The sequence below is a fragment of the Accipiter gentilis genome, chromosome W (genome assembly GCF_929443795.1).
Source record: "Accipiter gentilis chromosome W, bAccGen1.1, whole genome shotgun sequence".
NCBI lineage: Eukaryota > Metazoa > Chordata > Aves > Accipitriformes > Accipitridae > Astur > Astur gentilis.
The window spans coordinates 33,911,704-33,931,900 of NC_064918.1; the positions used below are offsets into that span (position 1 = coordinate 33,911,704).

General features: G+C 41.9%; 1 protein-coding gene across 2 annotated transcripts in view; it reads left to right on the forward strand.

Moving 5' to 3' along the window:
• The first annotated feature begins 6,767 nt into the window (after window positions 1-6,767).
• The window catches only part of LOC126035434 (chromodomain-helicase-DNA-binding protein 1), a 105,775-nt gene continuing 92,345 nt past the window's right edge, over window positions 6,768-20,197 (forward strand). The window contains exons 1-4 of one of the 2 annotated variants that reach the window (XM_049793980.1): window positions 6,768-6,786; window positions 8,279-8,486; window positions 9,938-10,039; window positions 11,390-11,457. The gene's annotated coding sequence lies outside the window, so the exon portion shown is untranslated. The remainder of the gene's footprint in view (window positions 6,787-8,278; window positions 8,487-9,937; window positions 10,040-11,389; window positions 11,458-20,197) is intronic. The other variant, XM_049793979.1, reaches the window with a different exon arrangement.

Consider the following 20,197-nt stretch of genomic DNA (forward strand, 5'->3'; position numbering starts at 1 on the left):
AATCCATGCTGGCTTTTCTCAATCACGTGCTTCATTTGACTTGTGATAGCCCACAGGAGGATTTGTTCCATAACTTTCCCAGGGACTGAAGTAAGACTGATGGGCCTATAATTTCCCGGATCGGCCTTTAAGCCCTTCTTGTAGATGGGGGTGACATTAGCCTTCTTCCAGGCTTCCCCTGGTCTCCACGACTTCTCAAAGATTATGGAGAGCGGCCTCGCAACGACCTCAGCCAGCTCTCTTAACATCCTTGGGTGGATATTGTCAGGGCCCATCGATTTGTAGGGGTTAAGCTCCTGTAATAGTTCACATACCAACTCTTCCTTCACTGACGGTGGGTCTGTGTTTGCATCAACCTGGATTTTTGTTCCCAAGGCCTGGGGCCCAGCAGTGCTGGTAAAGACAGAGGTGAAGAAAATTGTTGAGAACCTCTGCCCTTTCAGTGTTGTTGGTGACTAATTCACCTCTCCTGTTTAACAGTGGGCCAATATTTTCCTTCTGTTTCTGCTTGTTGTTTACATACCTGAAGAACCCTTTCTTGTAGTTTTTGGCATCTCTGGCCAATTTCAATTTGAGCTGAGCTTTTGCTTTTCTAACTGCATCTCTGCATGCCCTGGCAATGCCCCTGTAGTTCTCAACTGGTATTCATCTGCTTTTCCATCTCTTTTGGTTTTGAGCAGACTCAGAAGCTTGCACTTAAGCCAAGGGGGTCTCTTGCTCCGCCTACTTCCCTTACCTTTAAAGGGGATGAACTGGTTTTGTGCTTCCAGGAGAGCATTCTTGAAAACCTCCTGGCACTCGCTAGCTCCTTTATCCTCTGTGGAAGCTTCCCATGGAATCCCTCCCAATTGAGCTCTGAGCAAGCTGAAGTTTGCTCTTCTAAAATCTAAAACCTTTGTCTTAGTACTAACCTTCAGCGTGCTCAGCAGGATCCCAAACTCCACAGTACTGTGATCACTGCAGTCAAGGCTATCACTAACCGAAATATTACAAAGCAGGTTTTCTTGGTTTGTGAGTAGCAAGTCCAGCAGTGCCTCATTCCTCGCTGGCACATCTAACATTTGTATGAGGAAGCAGTCCTCTACACATTCCAGGAACTTGATGGATGACATGTGAGCTCCTGTATTGTTCCTCCAACAAATGTCTGGGTAGTTGAAGTCACCCATAAGAACCAGGTTCTGTTGACCCAAAGCTTGCTTAAGTGACCCAAATATTGCTTTGTTGGTCTTATCATCTTGGTTTGGAGGTCGGTAGCAGATGCCTACTGTAAGATCCTCCTTGGAGACGACCCCTCTGATCCTGACCCAGAGGCATTTGATAGGGCTTCCACAGTCGCCGTAGTTGACTTCTATACATTCAAGGTTCTCCCTAACATAGAATGCAATGACTCCTCCTCTCTCCTCCTCTTCTTTTTCCCTGCCTGTCTTTACAAAACAGCCTATAGCCATCCATCGCGATCCTCCAGTCATGTGAGTTGTCCCACCATGTTTCAGTTATTCCTATGATATCATAACTTTCTGACTGGGTGCGGAGCTCCGGTTCCCCCTGTTTGTTCCCCAGGCTGTGTGCATTGGTATACATACCCTTGACGTGGTTGGTCTTCTGGTTCTCATCTTGGGAGGCAGCTAAGGAACATTTATCGCTGCTCTGGTTGGCCTGGCTTATTCCCGAGTTGGTTGCAATGGCGTGAGTGTTGCCACTTTGGACCCCTCCCCCCCAAGTCCTTCAGTTTAAAGGCCGCCTCACCAAGTTGGCCAGCCTGCTGCCAAAGATTCCCTTGTCTCTTCTAGACAGGTGGATCCCATCCCTCCCTAACAGGCTGTAGTCATCAAAGAATGTCCCATTGTCATAAAAGCCAAAACCCTCACGACGGCACCAGCCACGAAGCCAGAAGTTGATTTGCATTATACATCTATTTCTGGCTGCACCCTTTCCTCTAACTGGTAAGATGGAAGAAAAGATAACTTGGGCACCAATAATTTTTGCTTGCACCCCCAGGGCTTTGTAGTCTTCTTTGATTCTGGCCAGGTTCTGGCTTGCAGTGTCATTCGTGCCCACATGAAAGAGTAGCAATGGATAGTAGTCTGTGCTCTTGACAAGTTCTGGCACCCTCTCGGCAACATCTCAGACCTTAGCTCCTGGAAGGCAGCATACCTCTCGTGCCTCCCTGTCAGGCCGGCAGACGGGCACCTCAGTGCCCCTGTATTGGGTTTGCATGGCAAGGATTTGGTAGCTGGGGGGGCTACAGGGGTGGCTTCTGTGAGAAGCTGCTAGAAGCTTCCCCTATGTCTGACAGAACCAATGCCAGCTGGCTCCAAGACAGACCCGCCGCTGGCCAAGGCCGAGCCAATCAGCGACAGTGGTAGAGCCTCTGGGATAACATATTTAAGAAAGGGGAAAAAAAATTGCTGTGACAGAGAAACTGCAGCTGGAGATAGGAGTGAGAACATGTAAGAGAAACAAGCCTGCAGACACCAAGGTCAGTGAAGAAGGAGGGGGAGGAGGTGCTCCAGGTGCTGGAGCAGAGATTCCCCTGCAGCCCATGGCGAAGACCATGGTGAGGCAGGCTGTCCCCCTGCAGCCCATGGAGGTCCATGGTGGAGCAGATATCCACCTGCAGCCCGTGGAGGACCCCCCACGCTGGAGCAGGTGGATGCCCAAAGGAGGCTGTGACCCTGTGGGAAGCCCGCGCTGGAGCAGGCTCCTGGCAGGACCTGCGGACCCGTGGAGAGAGGTGCTCACGCTGGAGCAGGTTTTCTGGCAGGACTTGTGACCCTGTGGGGTACCCATGCTGGAGCAGTGTGCTCCTGAAGGACTGTACCCCGTGGAAGGGACCCATGCTGGAGCAGTTCGTGAAGAACTGCAGCCCATGGGAAGGACCCACGTTGGAGAAGTTCATGGAGGACTGTCTCCCATGGGAGGGACCCCGTGCTGGAGCAGTTCGTGAAGAACTTCAGCCCATGGGAAGGACCCACGTTGGAGAAGTTCGTGGAGGACTATCTCCCGTGGGAGGGACCCTGTGCTGGAGCAGGGGAAGAGCGTGAGGAGTCCTGCCCCTGAGGAGGAAGGAGCGGCAAAGACAACGTGTGATGAACTGACTGTAACCCCCATTCCCCATCCCCCTGCACTGCTGGGGGGGGTAGGTAGAGAATTTGGGAGTGAAGCTGTGCCCGGGAAGAAGGGAGTGGTGGTGTTGTCCTAAAAGCGGATTCATTACCCGGTGTGCAATAGACCAATCTCACACACTCAGGAGAGATATTGCTTTATTCTGCGCAAGGTGCTCAGTGGACTTTCCACAAATCAAGCACACCCAGATTCATCAGGTGTGTCCCTTTTGTACAGTAACAATTGCACCTAATTTATTAAACTACTCCTACCTAGTACGTGTTCAAAGTATCTAATGCATATGCATAGATGCATATCCATGACACATCAGGTGCCTTCTCCGCATGCGCGGGGGTCTTGGGTGGTCTTTGGTGGTCGTTTGGGGAGGTAGCCCCTCCTTGCTTTGACCGCTAAGCCGCTCTGTATCGGGTCAATGGTTCATTTTCCTGCCAAGAGGGACGCACCATCAGTCAGGAAGAATAGAAAGGATCAGAATTGGTGCTCCAGGTGAGGCACCATTAAACAGGAAGAACAGAAAAGATCACAATGATCTTGGCTAACTAACTTAATTTAAAACAGGACTTTCTAATCTACCACAGGACTTTCTGTATCTGACATCAGTGGGGGGGAAGGTGTTTTAAGATTTGGTTTTATTTCTCATTACCCTACTCTGATTGGTTTGGCAATAAATTAAGTTAATTTTCCCCAAGTTGAGTCTGTTTTGCCCGTGACAGTAATTGGTTGAGTGATCTCTCCCTGTCCTTATCTTGACCTGTGAGCCTTTTGTTATATTTTCTCTCCCCTGTCTAGCTGAGGGGGGGAGTGATAGAGTGGCTTTGGTCCAGCCAGGGTCAACCCACCACCACATCTCAGGGTCTTTCTTTGTAGAAACACTGGTTTTAACTCTGAGGCAAGTGCCCACCATCCTGGCAGAGACCTAGAGCACTTCCCTGGGCTGTGGGCCTACAAGCCAGGTGCACGGCCCTTCTCACGTGCCCTTCTGCACACCCTGCTGTGCAAACTGCAGTGCCCTCTCGATCCCTGTTTGCATGCCCTGTTCGCAGTTTTCCATTTTATTTTTGTGTGTGTGTATATATATATGCAGATATTTTTTTTTTCCCCTAGGTTTAAGGAAAAAAAAAGATTTCTATGAGAGAGCAGAGGCAGTGTTTTTGATAGAGGGAGTGGCTAAACTGAGTTCCTTGTTCTTAAGCCTTTTCATGACACCTATGTTAGTGTAAGATTGAATTTGAAAGATGCTAGCATTAAGTTCTTATTTTTAAAAAGTCAGTTGAACGTCATAGTTTGAAATACTGACATATAAGTTTTACACTTTGTGAAAGAAGGAATGCTATGTTTAAAAAAAAAATAAATTATTTTTTTTAAGGTTTGGCCGAAGTACAAGAAAAACAAGGATACAGTCTGCACCTGGAAATAAGTGACAGCTAGTGATTTGCCTTGGCATAAACTTGTTCTCTTCTGGCTCTTAGACTACAGTGATCTCGGCGGTAGAAATAAAAAAATATCAATTTTCTCTCTGATGTTTGGAAAAGTTGGGGTTTGGGGGTGTTTTGGGGGGAGGGGGGGTGGTTTGTTGTTTGGGGTTTTTTAATGCTGAAAATTGAGCATTTATCCTGTAGCATTTACTGTATAGTATGTGTTTTGCCTAGGGTTCCTCATCATCGTTACTGTTGGCTTAAATTCATTGTATTTCTCAGAGGAAAGTCCTTTGATATATAGACTATTGCAGCTATTTGAGTTTTAAAAGTATTGTGTCATGCAGTGCTGCTTGTACGGTCTCAGCAATCTGTAGTGTATCTTCATTGCAGAATATGCAGAATGTACTCATATATTTCCCTGCTTCCTACCTCCTTTGTAGATACAAACTTTTGGGCTATAATACTGCTCTTGTAGGGGTTGTGTCTCCAAGTCAAAGTTCTACTGAAGCCTAGGGTAGAAATGGACCTCCCCCCAATGAGAACACATGATAAATTAAATGTGTGCTGGTAGTCCTCGGAGCCTTCCACAGCTGGTCATCCTGTGGCCAGTGAATAGGCAAGTTCTCCACACTTCAGTAAAAACGAAGTCACAGCTATTCATCTTGTCTGTTTTTTGTGTGTGCTGTATTTACATCAAGATCTCTGCAAATATGTGGTACATATAAGAGGGTGTACAGACAGAAACTCTAGTGTAGTTTCACACAGCTGCATTAATTTGGATGACTAGAGTTGAAGTAAACTCTACCCAGTATGCACTAGTCCTCTGCACTTGAACTCCCATAGGTACTTTTTACCAGTGAATTTGAAACTCTTTAAAGCCTGTATGAGCACTGCCATAGCATCTCAAGATTTGATAAATGTTTTAGCAAGGCCTTGTTTTCAAAAATACTTGCTGATGCTCAGTTTGCCTTTTCCCATTTTTCTTGTTGTGCTGATTTAACACTGTGGGATAAGACAGCTTAGTAAGACCTTGTGGATGGTAGGGCCTTTAAACTTTATCTTTCTGGTTTTTCTTTATTCTAAGTACAAATTAGCTGTTAGTCTACAGTAGTGACCCTGCATTCTTCCTCGTAGAGGGTTTCATTAAGGTAGCCCTGAAACAATTGTGGTGAACCTTATTATTTGATTTTTTTTGTTTCTTGTATTTTCCTTTCTTCACATCCCCATCCCTCTTGCTTCTAGCTACAGATTTGTACTATAATCTTGCATTTATTAAAAAGTCAGTTGAATACTGAGTTTGAAACCTTTACTCTTTTTCAGGTGTTACTATTAGTTGATACGCAGTTTGTTATGTCCACATTCAGGAACATGCTAGTTCCTAGCAATAGGACCATGCTGGTTTCAACATCCCAAGGGTATTCAAATTTTTCAAAATTCTCAAACACCATTGTAATTAGACACTGTTGCCAAGATAAGGAGCCTACGTATTTTGTCTGAACACTGAATATTGTATGATCCACATCTGTTGATGGATTGGTATTACTTAATGGAGAACATAGATGATAGCTAGTTGATCTCTTCATAAAGAAAATGATTTGGAATTAGTAGAGTTCTTTACATCTAGCTCCTGAGCAAATACTTGCAATATCTATTAGACTTTTTCTTTCTATCTCACAATCCTTTTGGTTTTGAACTTGCCGCTTACTTCCTATGTTGAAAAACATTAAACTGTTAAAAATTCCCATCAACTGTGAATCTTCCTGACATGATTTTTGCTTATTTATCTAAATGTAGGATTTAGGCATTTTTGGTGGCATTTTGTCACAGGGACTTGTCTGGCAGGTATTTACTTGTGTCTCAAGGTTTCTCCTTGCTGAATTTTCTTCTCTTCATGTACCATCTTCCATAGTCCCTGTGATATTTACCTATGGCACTATGCTATGCTGAGAAATGCTATTGTTTTATAATGCTCCAATTTGCCCAACACTTAAGGTAAGGTAACAGTTGTGTACAATAATACTATTGTATTTAAAATATCTTTGGTGAATCATGGTGGATGTTGCCCTTAATTTCTGGTAAATAGTTTAAACTCCAGTCATATTATACAGTGGGTGCTTTGCTTTTATTTTTCAAGTCAGGTTAATGTTAGTGGTATAGCATCATGCCTGAAGTAGGCCCTTGATGACAGGAATGGGAAGTTTGGAAGCAGCCTTGTTGCTCCCCAGTTTTCTCCTCAGCAAGTGTAAGTAAACCCAGCAGTCGTATTTCTTCATATCCCCCACTTCAAAATAAGGAAACTTTTTCATGGTTTGCTTCTTTCTTTCAAAGTCAACGGATGCAGCTGGTTGGTTGAGGTGCTGTCTACAGGAATCAGTTTGTGAACAGCTTCATTTTTTTTCCCTCACTAGTACAATTTAATTGGTGTTAGCAACAGGGAGAGTAGTTGTTCTGTTTTGTGGCTTTAAATGTTGTCAATTAAGTGTGTTCCAGAGCGGAAGATGATCAACCTACCACGCCCCCCCCCCCCCCCCCCCCTTGCTGGCTGGCAAGATGAATTGTCCTGGCACTGATAGGCTTAGGCTTTGATATCAGCTTTGGGGGTTTTATTGTTTTGGATTTTTGGTATTATCTTTACTGGGGGTTTGTTTCTTTTTAAATGCTTGCAACCCAAGTGTACATAATTTACAATTATTTTGCTTGTGTGGTGTTGTAATTCCAATGTTTTCCCTCTTGATATCTCTAAAGTATGGTAGTATTTAACCTAATGAGGAATTTTATTAAAGTCTTAACTCTGTTCCTTTGTAAAATTGTTTTAGAAAACCAAATGTTTCTATGGTTTTGAATAGTCATGAAATAAATGTTTAACTTGAAATATTATTCTATTTAAATATGTTAAATCTAGTGTGAAATAAATGTAGAGGTGGAATAATCCAGTGGCCAAAGAATATACTAAGGTCACTGATTATATGACTTGGCACAAGTCATTTATTCAGTGACAAATTCAGAGTTTGTCTGTGTGGGGAATTTTACTGCTGTTACTTTAACAGTATAAGATGGTCTGCATGAATTTATATTATGTGTGACAACACACTTCTGGTTTTCCAGTTATTTTTATAAACACTTTATTTAATCAAGTGTTTGGTAGTATTTTGTATATAGTTGGTCCAAATCACAACATGAAATGTAGTTTGCAAGTGCTTCCTTAAAGATACTTCTTTTTTTTCCCTATTTTTTTTAATGAAAAGAGTAAAACTAGGGAAACAAAACGGAGTTTATAATTGCTTTGAAGAAATGCATGCTCAAAAAAAAAAATTTGGGAGGGGACACACTACTGATCTAAAAAGACTTAAAACAAGAGTGTGTGTGTGTGTATACACAAAAATACGTGGGGTTTGATAGAGCTAAGTAAGGGTTTGGGTGGGTGAGAAATACCCTCTTTTGACTCCTCTACATTAATGATTAATGGTCTCCCTTCTTTCTTGCCTGTCTCTCTCCCCCCCCCCCCCCCCCTTTTTTTTTTCTTTTAAGGTTTAGTGAAAAGGATCTGATTAAACTCTGAATTTTCATTCCTGATTTATTTAATCCAGTACATTCATTTGCATGCTATCCATGTGTCTGGGTTAACCTAACAATTGATTTATATGTGAAACTAAAGCCTTTTTAATGTGACTTTTTTTTTTTAAAATCCTATTTAATTAGCCATTGTGTAATGTCGTGTTAATTTCTAATTGCAGCCAATCAGATGATGATTCTGGGTCAGCATCAGCTTCTGGATCTGGTTCAAGCTCTGGAAGCAGTAGTGATGGAAGTAGCAGTCAATCATGTAGCAGTGGCTCTGAGTCTGGTTCAGAGTCAGGCAGTCAATCAGAATCAGAGTCTGACACATCTAGAGAGAAGAAACAAGTTCAAGCTAAACCACCACCAAAAGTTGATGGATCTGAGGTAAAACGAAACATGTAAATTAACCCTTTGTGGGGGAAAACCCCCACTCTGTGCAGAGTAGTTTTTATTTAAACAAACAAAAACCCCATAATTTTTACTTAGAATTCTAACTTGATCGGTTTAGTGAATGCACATGGTTAGCTCTCATAACAAACATTGGGCTCTTAAATTCTCATCTCTGTAATACCTACAGTTAGATAATTACCTAAATTTTATCACACAGAAGCACCTATCAACTTATTGCATATTTTTGAAGACAAAGGCACACATACATAATGTTGTTATTTCTAAAAATTTTTTAAAGTTGTCTCTCTAATGCTTAGTTTCTTCATATCAATAAATGATTGTATGACAATTTCAGACTTAGATGCAGCTTGTCTTCTGTATGGGGATAAAGTCTTCCAAATTTAGAAGAAAAGTGGTGTTTAGAAATCCCTTAAATGCAATGGATGAAAGTTACCTAAATTCTCCTGTTTCTCTGTGTAATATGGCCTTAATTTGGATGATGTATATGAAAGGTAATAAAATATTTCCTACCGTAAGATTCAAAGGCTGTTAAGGATTCTTTTTTTTTTTTGGGGGGGGGGGGGGGGGTGTTGTTGTTGTTCGTGTTCATGCTTTTGATAGTGTCTCTCACAGTATCCTTCTGGACAAAATGTCCAGCACACAGCTTGACAAGTCTATAATATGATGGGTGAACAATTGGCCGATGGGTTGGTCTCAGAGAGTTGTAGTAAATGGGGTTACATCAGGCTGGCGGCTAGTCACCAGTGGAGTTCCCCAGGGCTCAATGTTAGGGCCAGTTCTCTTCAATGTTTTTATAAATGACCAAGATGGTGAAAGGTCTCGAGGGCAAGACTTATGAGGAGCAGCTGAGGTCACTTGTTCAGGTTGGAGAAGAGAAGGGAACAGGCACTGGACCAGGGAAGTGGTCAGAGCACCAAGCCTGTCAGAGTTCAAGGAGCATCTGGATGATGCTGTTAGCCATGTGGTTTAGTTTTAGGTAGTCCTGTGAGGAGCAGAGGGTTGGACTTGATGATCCCTTCCAACTTGAGATATTCTATGATTCTATGTACTTCAGTATTCCCATAGGAAGCAAAAATATATCAGCTAAGTGGCCTGAAAGGACTTATCTAGATCAGTTTAAAAATTTACTTTAAAAAAAAAAAGTTATCTTAATAATACAGAGGCCTGCACAACTATTGTTACACTTACTGTAAAAATCGTGCTGGCAATTCTCATATAACATTCCTTTCTGCAGAAGTCTCACTACTTTAAAATGCTATCCAATATTATTAATGCATGTGGTATTTTATAGTGAGTTTTTTATTATTAATAAAATTGAGATCCGTCTTAATAGCGATGCTGCTCATCTTAAGAAAAGTAAGTATGTGGTAAACTTTAAAGTTTCAATAGGTTTAAATGACTCTTGTATCTGAATTCCAATTCAGTTTTGGAAGTCCAGTCCAACTATACTTGCTGTGCAGAGATCAGCAGTGCTCAAGAAGCAACAACAGCAGAAGGCAGCCTCATCAGACAGCAGTTCAGAAGAGGTGAATAACATATAAATTAGTAAATAAAATGTAAACATGCATGTCTCATTACCCCACATGTTAGAATAAAATTATGTAGAGCCCAGTTCTGTTCTCTTAAGTGCGTGTGTATGTTTAAAAAGTCTTGGTTTAGTCTATAAAAGTAATGTTCAAATAACTGACATGTTTATAAGGAAACATGGGGGGGGGAGAATTTAGTTGCATGTTTTCAGGTGAGTTGTGCCAAAATGATAGCAGTTGAGATTGATATTTTTAGCTAGATATTCTGTGATGTATGGACAAAATTTTCAAGTCACGTAGTATTAACTTTCATTGTATTTCTGCCTTCTGAGTTCCATAAAGACAGTTAAAAATGCTAAAAGACTTTATATAGAAACAATAGTATAGTGAAAAAGGTAGCTGTTGCAGTTTTCAAAAGCACCATATGGAACAGAAAGCTAGATTTTTGCAACTTTTGTAACAGTTATAAAAGAATTCTTGTATTTTAAGAACCATGCTTCAATTTTAGAGATTTTTAAAACCTAAACCATAGGCTAAACAAAAATTGACTTTGTGCAGTAGGAATATCTTTTAAGGACACTAGTGACTGTGAATTAAAATTTATTTAAAAGCAGGTTTTCATATTTTCTTCATTATTAAAAAAAAAGTAAGCATTGCGATCACAAGTCTTTAATCATTACTGTGGGTGGGGGGGGTTGGTGTTGGGGTTTTTTTTAGTCAGATTGAAACTAAAAGAAAGAGTTAATCATATATAGTTAAAATATTAATTTATAGCTGTTGCCAAGTACTCTTTTCTGGAAGACTCTTTTTTAGGATAAAAATGATCGAAATTTAATCTCTATGAGATTGGGTTTAGGGAAACAATTTTAAGAGGGTTCATCGATTTATTTATTATTTTTTGTTTAGGAGTGGAGAGAAAAGAAACATACATGCTATTCTCAAAATTTTCTTAGTGGTGTTTAAATGTGAGAGGATATGAAAGGTGAGAGAGCTCTCAAAGGGCAGGAGATTTTATTAGGCTTTTGATAGAACCTTCATCTTGATTTATTAACTTGCAGCAGTCTAAACCATGACTATATGTAGGCACAATGATTATATTTTAAGACAGAGTTTTTGTAGTGTTTTCTAGAGTTCTGCTGACATGGTATATTGATAGATGGAGAAATATGAAATCAATAGCAATCCTGATCTCATTCAGTATCAGTGGGTACACTGAGGGGGATGAAGAGGATAAGACATGAAGAATATGATTTCAGTTTGAAAGTAGGAGCTGAATTATCTTTTTAATACTAAAAATACTTCATTCTTTTTGTGGTAATGAATTGTATATATTCTTTTCTTCATCTGCAGGATTCATCAAGCAGTGAAGATTCTGCAGATGACTCTTCCAGTGAAACCAAGAAGAAAAAACATAGAGAGTAAGATGTTTTTCATAAATAATATAATTTTTTGTTATGGTGACATAATGCTTATAATTACCCAGGCTTCACTTCTCTGCACTTGAAATACATAATCTTGTGCTTCTCGGTTTTGATTAATGTTTTGGAATATTTAGAAATAAATACTCTCAAAGGAACATATGTATCGCTATTAATTTCTGAGCAAAAGAGTCTGTATTACCTACAGTGTTACTGAAAAATGTTCATCAGCACTTTTTATTTTTAAAGTAGTCTTATTTGTGGCATATTTTTGAGTTGAAGGTCCTCCCTGAATATTATTGAAGAAATAGGAAACTACTTAAGTAGGTTGTCTCAGATAAAATTTAAGTTGGAATCCTGTACTTCATGCCAAATTTTTAAACATTTTAGAGGCAACCCCCCCCAAATTATTACAGGTTTGACAGTAATAAGCTCTCTTGGCTAGTCAATAAAACTAAGTTGAAATTGAGCTGATTTTAAGCTGTAGATAAAAAAGTTTGTGAAAAAGGTTATACCTTCTCATTGGTAGTGACCTGGGGGGGGGGGTTGTTGGGGCGTGTGTGTTTTTGTTGGTTTGGGGTTTGTTTGGGGGTTGGGGGATTGGGGGTTTTTTATGAACAGTGTATAGAAATTGAATCATTCTCTCATTCCTCTTCTCCAGTTAATTGAGTCATCTCAATATTTAGTGTTGCCAATATAATATCTTCAAGAAATGGGGGGGGGGGGGGGGGGCAAAAAAAGCTTGCTATGCAAAATAGTACTTCTCTAGTGATGAATTGTTATTCACAGTCTTCTGTTACTTAAGAATGAATGCACCTAATAACATACTCGGTTACAGGAAAGATATTTAAGTTTAGAAACTAGTAGCCAAATAACCTCATATATCCAGTGCTTCAGGATCCAAGCCCTAGAATATGGTGTTTTATATGTTGTCTGTATCTCCAAATAAATACAGGTTGTGGATTTGCATAGGGTGGGGGAGTTGGTGAGTTGGGCAGGGTGTTATTATTTTGGGGGGTTGTTGTTTGGGTGTTTTTTAATTTACTGCCTGCAGAAAACAAAAATCTTTTAAGGAGACAGATGATTCTATAGTATTTCCAAGAAACACAGATGTATTGACCACAATAAAAATGTAACTTCTGGGACCAATGTATATTTAAGTGAAAGAAGTGTGAAAGCACTGATTCTTGGGCTTCCTGATCTGAAATTTAATGAAAAGGTCTTTGAGTAATATTCCACCTTTGAAGGCCATTAGTACTGTTTGAGCATCTTGGTCAAAGACCCCTAAACCTGATAATAGGTGGTAGTATAAAGATTTAGCAACCTTTCAAGAATGCATGCCAGACTTTACTTCCCCCCCCCCGCCAAGCTATTAAAATTAAATTTCTTTGTACAGAGTCTGTACAAACAGAGCCTGAGGTAAGATACTGTCGATCATTGGGTACATCTTTCCTGTTGCAAAGTAAAAGATCTCAGCTAAGCAGGAGCACAGAGATACTGCCGCTGGGAGTCACAAGTGGCTTACTCATAGTATCTTGCGTGGTTGTGAAGCACTGATTTAGAAGCTCAGTGAGGGCTTTTGGGAGCCAATGCCTCTCAGATTGCCATGGTTCAAGTCTTTCTGTGTGTTTCTCAAATCTGATTCTGCATTATTTTTGGTTCCTGTGCTGAAGTTCCTAATTATTCACATGAGGCACAGGGAACATAGCTGTTGAAGAATTTGGGATTTTGCAAAATATAATGTTATGGGGTTTTATGACTTGAGCATAGGTAAGTTCCAGTAAATATGTATCTTTCCAGCTAAAGTCTTGTTAAGGACTTTGAGTTTATTGATGTCAAATTAACTCAGCTATTAAAGCTGTAATTTATACACAAAAATATGTGGGGTTTGATAGAGCTAAGTAAGGGTTTGGGTGGGTGAGAAATAACCTCATTGCACTTCTCTACATTAATGATTAATGTTCTCCAGGGACTACATACAGAAAGTGAGGTGATACATAACAGAACTCTAAAAACAAGCGCCACAACTCTAAGAGCCCATAAATCAACATAGTGACCAATGACTATTAGACCAATATAATGAATGCTTCTAACAAATTTGATTTAACACGCTCTGGTCAGATCTGTCGTTATCTCAACCCTTCGTGCCCCACGTTGGGTGCCAAAATGGACTGTCATGGGTTAACCCCAGCCAGCAACTAAGCACCATGCAGCAGCTCACTCACTCCCCTCCCACCCAGTGGGATGGGGTAGAGAATCGGTAAAACTCATGGGTTGAGATAAGAACAGTTTAATAGAACAGAAAGGAAGAAACTAATAATGATAATAATAACAATAATAAAATGGCAATAATAATAATAAAAGGATTGGAATATACAAAACAAGGAATGCACAATGCAATTGCTCACCACTCACCAACTGATGCCCAGTTAGTTCCCGAGCAGCCATCCCCCCCCAGGCCAACTCCCCCCAGTTTATATACTGGGCATGACATCACATGATATGGAATACTCCTTTGGCCAGTTTGGGTCAGCTGCCCTGGCTGTGTCCCCTCCCAACTTCTTGTGCCCCTCCAGCCTTCTTGCTGGCTGGGCATGAAAAGCTGAAAAATCCTTGACTTAGTCTAAACACTACTTAGCAACAACTGAAAACATCAGTGTTATCAACATTCTTCTCATCCTAAATCCAAAACACAGCACTATAGCAGCTACTAGGAAGAAAATTATCTCTATCCCAGTCAAAACTGGGACGTGATTTAAAAAAAAATAATAAAAATGATAAGATTTAATTAAATTAAGAAGTATACTTAAGGAGAAAATAGTAATGTTTAAAATTATCATCTGACACTTCTTTATACAAAGACGATTTACTGCTTGTAGGATCATGGCTATAAATTTCTTTTTTAACCCTGGATGCTAAATTTATTGCTTTTACCTACAGCCATGTAAGTGCTTATTGTAATTTGAGTAACATTTCATGAATTAATTTTTCCCCTGCTCCAGAATATAGTCTGAAGCAGTCTACTATGGTTATAGGTTTGCCTTTATCTTAAAAATATCAAGCATTACTGCCTAAGGAAAAAAAACCACAACAAACAAACAAAAAAACCTTCACTCTCACTTCACACTTTCCCTAGCTAAACATTGAGAAGGTTATACTAACAGGAGCACCACATTTATAAAACAGGCAAGAGACTTTTAGAGAGAATTAATGCTTCCAGCAAGCCAAGACCAATTTAAAGGCAGACCAAACAAAACAGCAGTAGAAAGAGAAATGTTAACTTCTCTCAGCTGCCTTGATGGATTTTAACTTTGAAGCCTCATTATAACCATTTAAATGCCAATGTTTTAATTATTTCTTTAATCTATTCAGCAAAACCTTCAGCCAATGCACTAATTAAGTGTCACTGTTCAGGTGTTCCAATCATGTAAAGATACTCTGTCCAGACAAAGCAGTAATTTGTAAAAAGGATTTAGTTTATTGTACTACATATCAGGTTTAAGGACAGCCTTGAATCATAACTGCCCAATTATCAGTTTATCATTCAATTCAATTAAACCAATGTAGTTAAAGAAATGTATGCACACACTTGTACCAGTTGAAGTTTTTCTATTTCATTTTAACTTGTAAATAACCACATTAAACTGAGATATATACATATTTTGTAAGGGTATTGTGGGTTAACCCCAGTAGGCAACTAAGCACCACACAGCTGCTTGCTCAACCTCGCCCCACCCGTAGTAGGATGGTAGAGAGAATTGGAAGGGTAAAAGTGAGAAAACTCGTGGGTTGAGATAAAGACAGTTCAATAGGTAAAGCAAAAGCTGCACATGCAAGAAAAGCAAAATAAGGTATTCATTCACTATGCCCCATTGGCAGGCAGATGTTTAGCCATTTCCAGGAAAGCAGGGCTTCATCATGCGTAACAGTTACTTGGGAAGACAAATGCTATCACTCTTAACGTTCCCTCCTCCCCCCCTTCTTCCCCCAGCTTTTTATTGCTGAACATGATGTCATGTGGTATGGAATATCCCTTTGGTCAGTTAGGGTCAGCTGTCCCGGCTGTGTCTCCTCCCAACTTCTTGTGCACCCCCAGCCTACTTGCTGGTGGGGCAGTGTGAGAAGCAGAAAAGGCCTTGATGCTGTGTAAGCACTGTTCAGCAATAACTAAAACATATGTGTGTTATCAACACTGTTTTGATCACAAATCCAAAACAGAGCCCCATACAAGCCACCATGAAGAAATTTAACTCTGTCCCAGCCATAACCACTATACTGGAAATGTGAATTGAGCCAGTTTGCAGAAGTGAAAGCCATCTAGTTGGCCCTAGAGATTGCCAGTGGCCAGTGCTCTATACTGACTCCTGGATGGTGGCAAATGCCCTGTGGGGGTGGCTATAGCAATGGAAATGGACCAACTGGCAGCACCGAGGTAAACCCATCTGGGCAAGATATCACTGCCCAGATAGAAAACATTGCTTTAAAGGTCCATTATATAGATGCTCACATGCTCAAAAGCCATGCCACTGAAGAACACTGAAAGAACAAGTAGGTAGACCAGGCTGCCAGAACTGAAGTGGCTCAGGTGAGGGAAACTGAAGAAGCTAAGAAGATTATTAAGTAGAATATAACAAAATATAAATGTCTCCCAAATTTTGTAATTAGGAGTTTAACTTCATGTCCTGCTGAAACAGAACATTATTCTGCTTGAATCTTAAGCTTGTCTAGTATTGGCAGTGAATTGCAGGTGAAGTTGGCAAATGTAAATAAAGCACCTTCATTTCTTTTAGCACAAACCAAAGGGCACATGCAGGTACTTCCTGGGGGAACTGCGCTTTGAGACATGTTTAGAAGTCTTAGGGACTGGAGAGTATCTCCTGGGTTACAAAGGGTGGCTAGTATTTTTAAGTGCTGTGTTCAGGAAGCAATTTCTTTTTAGTGGACACAGGCTAGCACCTCTGCTACACACAGAAAGGACACACACCTCACAGCACTTAGTAAACCATGAAACTTTAAATAAGCAAAGGATTAATCCTCACTGGAAAAGAGGTAGGTTTAACCATATTAATTTGGATGTGGAAACTACTGGTGTTAAAGTCCTGGCAAAAAAAAAAAATAAATACTTCTTAGCAAACTACCCAGTAGTAACAGATTATAGTGAAGATGACATATAATGCCTTCCTGGCAAAGGGGTGTTTGTAGTGGGTGGAAGTACATGCATTATTGCTTCATTAATCTAAAGTAGCATCATGCATTCCAGAGTCTTCTAGAAACCTTAGAGCAGTTCTCCATAGACATCTGATATGCTGGGTTGGATGTAACTGTAGAGGTACTGTGCATCTGCAAAAGGAAGCATATGCCACAACAGGTGATGTTATAATCTTGATAGTACTGCTGGTAAGTTTCCCTAGCACACACTCCAATTATTAATTAATGCTAGTACTGTCATATTTTCACAGCTATGGTTACTTTTCATAGCTAAAATATGCTATTACAAATATATGTAATTTATGTACAGTCACACCTTCTTAATCTATAGACGATGTTGCAGAATATATCCTTCTTAATGAAGCAATTATAGAATCATAGAATCATTTAGGTTGAAAAAGACCCTTAAGATCACCAAGTCTAACCATTAACCTAACACTACCAAGTCCACCACTAAACCATGTGTACACATCTTTTAAATACCTCCAGGAATGGTGACTCAACCACTTCCCTGGGTAGCTGTGATGGGTTGACCCTGGCTGAACACCAGGTGCCCACCAAAGCCGTTCTATCACTCCCCCATCCTCAGCTGGATAGGGGAGAGAAAAAATATAACAAAAAGCTTGCGGGTCAAGATAAGGACAGGAGAGATCATTCACTATTACCGTCACGGGCAAAACAGACTCAATTTGCAAAATTAACTCAATTTATTACAAATCAACCAGAGCAAGGTAATGAGAAAGAAAACCAAATCTCAGAACACCTTCCCACCACCCCTCCCTTCTTCACGGGCACAACTACACTCCCAGATTTTACCACCAAGCCCCCCCAGAGGCACAGGGGGACAGGGATGGGGTTTATGGTCATCACACGTTGTTTTCTGCCACTTCACCTCCTCAGGACGAGGGCTGATCACACTCTTCCCCTGCTCCAGCGTGGGGTCCCACCCACGGGAGACAGTCTTCTATGAACTCCTCCAACGTGGGCCCTTCCCACAGGCTGCAGTTCTTCACGAACTGCTCCAGCATGGGTCCATTCCATGGTGTGCAGTCCTTCAGGAGCACACTGCTCCAGCGTGGGTCCCCCACGGGATCACAAGTCCTGCCAGAAAACCTGCTCCATGGGCTCCTCTCTCCACAGATCCACAGGTCCTGCCAGGAACCTGCTCCAGCGTGGGGTTCCCATGGGGTCACAGCCTCCTTCGGGAACCCACCTGCTCCGGCGTGGGGTCCTCCACGGGCTGCAGGTGGATATCTGCTCCACCGTGGACCTCCCTGGGCTGCAGGGGGACAGCCTGCCTCACCAGGGTCTTCACCACGGGCTGCAGGGGAATCTTCGCTCTGGTGCCTGGAGCATCTCCTCCCCCTCCTTCTTCACTGACCTTGGTGTCCGCAGGCTTGTTTCTCTTACATATTCTCACTCCTCACTCCGGCGGCTGTTTCTCTCTGTCCCAACTTTTTTTCCTTCTTAAAAATGTTATCACAGAGGCGTTACCACTATCACTGATTGGCTCGGCCTTGGCCGGCGGCGGGTCCGTCTTAGAGCTGGCTGGTATGGGCTCTCTCTCTCTCTCACACAGGGGAAGCTTCCAGCAGCTTCTTACAGAAGCCACCCGTGTAACCCCCCCTCCCCCGCTACCAAAACCTTGCCAGACAAAACCAATACAGTAGCCTGTTCCAATGCTTGATAACCCTTTTGGTGAAGACATTTTTCCTAATATCCAATCTAAACCTCCCTTGAGGCCGTTTCCTCTCATCCTATCACTTGTTACTTGGGAAGAGAGACCAACACCCATGTCACTACAACCTCCTTTCAGGTAGTTGTAGAAAGCGATAAGGTCTCCCCTGAGCCTCATTTTCTCCAGACTAAACAACCCCAGTTCCCTCAGCTGCTCCTCATAAGAATTGTTCTCTAGACCCTTCACCAGCTTCATTGCTCTTCTTTGGACATGCTTCAGCATCTCAGCATCTTTCTTGTAGTGAGGGGCCCAAAACTGAACACAGTATTCAAGGTGCGGCCTCACCAGTGCCAAGTACAGGGGGACAATTCCCTAGTCCTGATGGCCACACCATTTCTGATACAGGCCAGGATGCTCTTGGCCTTCTTGGCCACCTGGGCACACTGCTGGCTCATATTCAGCTGGCTGTCGACCAATACCCCCAGGTCCTTTTCCGCCAGGTAGCTTTCCAGCCTCTCTTCCCCAAGCCTGTAGCGTTGCATGGGATTGTTGTGACCCAAGTGCAGGACCCGGCACTTGGCCTTGTTGAATCTCATACAATTGATCCAGCCTGTATTGATCCCTCTGAAGAGCCTTCCTACCCTCAAGCACATCAACCCTCCCACCCAACTTGGTGTCATCTGCAAACTTACTGAGGGTGCACTCAATCCCCTTGTCCAGATCATTGATAAAGATATTAAACAGAACTGGCCCCAATACTGAGCCCTGGGGAACACCACTTGTGACCAGCCACCAACTGGATTTAAATCCATTCACCACAACTCTTTGGGCCTGGCCATCCAGCCAGCTTTTTACCCAGCAAAGAGTACACCCATCCAAGCCATGAGCAGCCTGTTTCTCCAGGAGAATGCTGTGGGAAATGGTGTCAAAGGCCTTACTAAAGTCCAGGTAAATAACATCCACAGACTTTCCCTCATCCACTAAGCGGGTCATCTTGTCATAGAAGGAGATCAGGTTAGTAAAGCAGGACCTGCCTTTCATAAAGCTATGCTAACTGGGCCTGATCACCTGGTTGTCCTGTACATGCTGTATGATGACACTCAAGATGAGCTTCTCCATAACCTTCCCCGGCACCGAAGTGAGACTGACAGGCCTGTAGTTCCCCAGATCCTCCTTCTGGCCCTTCTTGTAGATGGGTGTCACATTTGCTAACTTCCAGTCAACTGGGACCTCCCTGGTTTTCCAGGACTGCTGATAAATGATTGAAAGTGGCTTGGTAAACACTTCCACCAGCTCCCTGAGTACCCTTGGCTGGATCCCATCCGGCCCCATAGGCTTGTGAGTGTCTAAGTGGTATAGCAGGTCACTAACCATTTCCCCTTGGATTATGGGGGCTTCATTCTGCTCCCCATCCCTGTCTTCCAGCTCAGGGGGGTGGGTACCTCAAGAACAACTGGTCTTACTATTAAAGACTGAGGCAAAGAAGGCATTAAGTACCTCAGCCTTTCCCTCATCCTTTGTCACTATGTGTGTCCCCGCATCCAGTATAGGATGGAGATTCTCCTTAGCACTCCTTGTGTTGCTAATGTATTTATAGAAACATTTATTGTCTTTTACAGCAGTAGCCAAATTAAGTTCTAGTTGGGCTTTGGCCCTTCTAATTTTCTCCCTGCATAACCTCATTACATCCTTGTAGTCCTCCTGAGTTGCCTGCTCCTTCTTCTAAAGATCATAAACTCCTTTTTTTCCCCCGAGTTCCAGCCTAAGCTCTCCGTTCAGCCAGGCCGGTCTTCTTCCCCACTGGCTTGTCTTTCAGCACATAGGGACAGCCTGCTCCTGTGCTTTTAAGATTTC